The 4,948-nt window shown below is 48.6% G+C and overlaps 1 pseudogene; it reads left to right on the top strand.

Annotated features, from left to right (window-relative positions):
• The first annotated feature begins 1,466 nt into the window (after positions 1-1,466).
• LOC126299901 (5S ribosomal RNA) lies at positions 1,467-1,584 on the top strand (annotated as a pseudogene).
• The last annotated feature ends 3,364 nt before the right edge of the window (positions 1,585-4,948 follow it).

Here is a 4,948-nt window from a genome sequence, read left to right as displayed (position 1 = left end):
CTTCACGCGTAGATATGAAGGAGTTACAATTTGCTTGATGTAGATAGCGCCCAGAATCTGACATGACCGAGAACGATTCGAGAATCTTCGGAGACTCGCCTACTGACCGAGAACTGCAGAACAGTGAGTCGCCAGAAGTAAATATTGGACAAAAATGAGAGAAGGACAAACAACGTGGATAGCACGGTACAATGACAAGTTCAGTGAGTAATGCTAGACCGAAAACCTAAGACGGAGCGATTCAGAAGCAGAACCACGATGTGTTGCGAGATCAGTAAAACAGCGCTGTGAAATCACGACTAACTGAGCGGCTGCGCTGCTGGCTAAGGCCAGCCGCGAGCACTGACGGGCCAACAGGACGGCCTTGCCTCCGTAGACGCTTTGGAGGCGACAGCAGCTGCTCGCAGACTACAACAGTACCGTCTAATGGCTGTCGTCGAGGTCCACGCTTCCGGGGGGCTTTCAGACTTGCCGAGCCGGGATACCAGGAGTGCGGAATACGGTGATCCTTGCTTACGGTGGTCAGATATGGTCGACCGGAACGTTGACGACGAGTGTGCTTCCCCTCACGTTCCCATGCAATCTAATATCCGGCCATTGTCACATCCCAATGCCAGAAAAATCTTGAAATTGCACGATTCGACTGGGTGGTCAAATGAAGAAAACCCCGTAAGGTTGCGATAACGCTGCCATGTTGACGGGACGTTAAACCCAATCTTCCTTCCTTCCTTCCTTCCTAATAACGCAGTCTCACGCGATTCAGCGGCATTCCTTGTCCTTCAGAGTGACCACTTATTATCTGAAGCCGTTAACGCTCCTTACGTATCGTAACAGGTTCAGAATGGTTCAAATGGCTCTAAGCACTATGGGACTTAACATCTAAGGTCATCAGTCCCCTAGACTTAGAACTACTTAAACCTAACTTACCTAAGGACATCACACACACCCATGCTCGAGGCAGGATTCGAGCCTGCGACCGTAGCAGCAGCGCGGTTCCGGACTGAAGTGCCTAGAACCGCTCGGCCACAGCAGCCGGCTATCATAACAGGCTTGGTAACATTAAATATGAACGACACTAATGCACTATAATCATATACATACACGCGAATAGTGTGTATGGGCACTAAGTTACACAGACATCCGAACATACATTCTGGATGGTTCGCTCTTTCTGTCAGGCAAAGGCGAGCTGGACACACTAAATAATCATTGTATAAACATTAAAAGGTATTCTTCCTTTATGACATTATTGATTTCTTAGAAAATAAACAGTTGTTGAAAAGGGCCACATCCTGGATTTAGAGTCAGCAATGAGCTCAGAATGTCAGCAGTCAAGATCCAGCCACAGCTATTGAATTCTGAAATTTGCACTTACAAAAGACGCTTTTAATAGAATTTCCTAATAACCCACAATGTGAATTACGAGCCGTAGCCACAGTCGTTTCCGCTTGTTGCATGTCTTTCCAGCCAACGGCCTTGCCGCACTGGTAACACCGGTTCCCGTCAGATCACCGAAGTTAAGCGCTGTCGGGCTAGGCTAGTACTTGGATTGGTGCCCATCCGGTCTGCCCAGCGCTGTTGGCAAGCGGGGTGCACTCAGCCCTTGTGAGGCAAACTGAGGAGCTACTTGATTGAGAAGAAGCGGCTACGGTCTCGGAAACTGACATACGGCCAGGAGAGCGGTGTGCTGACCACATGCCCCTCCATATCCGCATCCAGTGACGGCTGTGGGCTGTGGGCTGAGGATGACGCGGAGGCCACTCGGTACCTTTGGGCCTTCATGTCCTGTGCGGGAGGAGTTTAGTTTAGCATGTCTTTCAAGTAAACACAGATATTTCACTCTGAGTTAGTGAGTGTAGTTGTTTACTTTGGCAGCCAATTTACAATTCTTTCCTTCTCACAACTGCTGTTCCTTCAAAGAACGGCACTCTCATTCCTAAATTATAATAAATACGCGTATGAAGTTTGCAGATATTCAATCAAATGCTGTAAACCTGAACTGCGCAACGCAGTCGTTATGAAATGTGTAACAAAACAGATAGAAATTAACATTTTGCTACAATTTTAGCGGTTAGCGGAAAGACAGTAAGTAGTGGCACAAAGCTCGTTTCTCGACCTTCTGCACTGTTGCCAATAGCGGCGCCCCGATCGTGTATTTAAGTGCCTGCCTCTCGCTCAGCCAGTTAAGCTCCAGACCTACGCCCTTCCTGTCAACTACGTCTTTCTGATTGCCTCCTTCCTCTCCCGCCGCCCCTTCTACATTGCCATCCATAATGCCGATTCCCACACCTTCTACCCCTCTGTAGGTATGCCACACGGCTCTGTCCTCTCCCGTCTCCTCTACCTACTGTACACGGCAGATATGCCCCAACCCCCTCCCCCCTTCCAGTACACCTACTGCAGTATGCCCATGACACCGCATTCCTTGCCCTCGCTCCTACCCTCGAACTGTCACAACGCCTTCTCCAGAATCACCTTGACCTTTTTGATGCATGGTGTAACAAGTGGCTCCTGAAAATCAATCCTTCCAAGATGGAGGCAATCATCGTAGGTCGTACCACTCGCTCCTTCCGCCTCCTTGATTTCTCCTTTACCAACTGTCTGCCTCTCCCCACCCTCACCAACTTGACCTCACCATTGACCATCACCTCATCTGGATCTCTCAACTCCGCTCTATCCAATCCAAAACCCACAACTGCCTCCGACTCCTCAAACTCCTATCTGGCTGGACATGGGGGCTGAACCCCTCTACCATCCTCCACACCTACAAATCCTTAATCCGTCCCATCCTCTGTTATGCCAGTCCTGCCTGGATATCTGCCCCCCCCCCAAATTCTATAAGTCCCACCAGATCCTCGAGCGCCATGCACTCCACCTCGCCTTCCATATATGCCTCCCATCCCCCATGCATATCCTCTATGACCTGATTCCTATCCCCCATCTGCTCTTATTCCTTGAACGTATCCACATACTCTATACCTCCCGCCGCCTTGATACCCCTCATCCCCTGGTTGTTCTTCTCCTCTCCAACCCCTGTCCTTTGCTGTGCCTTCACTGTTGTGTCGCACGCCCCTCCATCTCTACACCCTTCATATAATTTCCCATGGTGGCTTCTGTCAACTCCCCCTCCCAGATGATGCCCTCTCTCACTCCATTTATCCTTCCTATCAACTATGATCCTCACCTCACCCTCCTTTCCTCTGTCCTTTTTCTGGGCTCCCTCTCCCCCCCCCCCTTCCATCCTGTTTTTTTCCCCGCCTATCCTCTCTCAGCCTCCCTTATCCCTCCTGAGTCCTTTTGCATTTCCCTCCTCTGCCTTTCCCCATTCCCTCTCGTGTCTGCCCTGCTGCCCCTTTCTGAGTCCTCTCCCTCTGTCGGTTCCCCCCCTTTCGTTTTGCCTCTCCTCCCCTCATCCCCCCCCCCTCATCTGTCCAGGTCCCCCCCCCCCCCCCATCTGCCCTTGCCTGTGGTGTATCATCATCTTCGTGCCGACTTTTTAGTGCAGTGTTTCCAGTGATTGTTAAATGTTGTGCGTCTTTTCCGAAGTGTTGCGAACGGACATTATACTGTAGCTGGGTGTGATTTTTAGATCTCTTGCGAACAGAAACCAGAATGTCACCATGGTTTTTTTTTAATTATCTGTCTACTATTTTCCCTCTGTGCTTCCTGTGTATTTTATTCTCATCGCCCACGATTTGTTTCATGTTTTAACTTTCCACGATTTTCCGCCGTTTTACAATTTACGTCACTGTTTTATGGCCTGCTTTTATTGTTTCTGATCTTCTCATGTTTTAAAATTCTGTACGCTGAAGAGCAGCGTACTAAGGTGCTGCCAGCCCGCTCCCTTCGGGGGAATCAAAATCCAATAAAGGAAAAAAAAAAAAAAAAAGAAAAAGCTCAGCCACATAGTCTCGTCGTTGCGTGCTTATTGACATGTCGCCTCGTCAACAGACAGCGTGTTTACCGTTCTTTGTTTTCATTACTAGTGGACGTCTTGGATTCGTTTGGTTGTCTCTGTCACCCCGTTGCTTCTTGCGTGTTGTCGTCGTAAAGTCTCTCTTGATCGTCCGTTGTTGTTACGTGTCCGTCGTTTCTGTTCTTTAAACAAACGTCGCGGGCCGCTCTCCTTTTGGTCCCGCCGGTCTTTCTCGGACACCACGCGACCGGAACGATCGCGGTTTCAACAGATTGTGCAAGTTTGGAATAAGTTTTACGCCCTTTCTGAAAACAAATTATTGAAGTACATTGATTACGTGATACTCAGCTCGTTCTGTTCCTTCAGGAGTCATTGAATGCAGTGGGTATAGTCCCCTCGTACTTCTGGTCAGTTCCAAATTGAAGCGGAGACAATGCTGCAGGAAGGGTTGCTTAAAGACAGAGAATGAGTTACAAGTTCTTAGCCGGTAGGTTCAAGGAAAGGGTAGCTCGTTTAAAACTAGAAGACAAAGTGCCTCTGTAGATATATGTGTAAAATGTAAACTTTAATGGCCGGAAATGTCACACTTAATAAACTATTCTGGGATGTTATCTCGTGGTCGAATGGATTTCACCTTAACACCCAACGTTTTGACCCCATCCGCGGTCATTTTTAATAGGGATCGTAGCTTCTTTTAATTCCGATTCACACACTGGCTCGGTACTGGCTACAGCAAATTTCTGCTTCCGCGAGCTTCCAAACAGTGGCGTGGCGTCACGTGTTTTCAATACGCGAGTGCAATTGGCCATTGCCCACTGCCACCGTCTGTTGTTGCTATAATCACTTGGTGGAAGACTGATACACATCTTCTTCAGCACCAGAATCCCAGTGTCATTCAATTTCATGCCCTCCTCCTTGAAATTCCTGGGGTGGTTTACAATCTCTATGGCCTGTCTGTAGAGCCTTTCATGGTATCCGCTTAAGGACGTTACTGACCGCATAGGAAAAATCTTGAAAACGCGTAACACCGCT

This window comes from Schistocerca gregaria, chromosome X, assembly GCF_023897955.1.
Source record: "Schistocerca gregaria isolate iqSchGreg1 chromosome X, iqSchGreg1.2, whole genome shotgun sequence".
Lineage (NCBI taxonomy): Eukaryota > Metazoa > Arthropoda > Insecta > Orthoptera > Acrididae > Schistocerca > Schistocerca gregaria.
The sequence above is the reverse complement of the archived record's forward strand: the minus strand, read 5'-3'. Positions and strand labels throughout refer to the sequence as shown.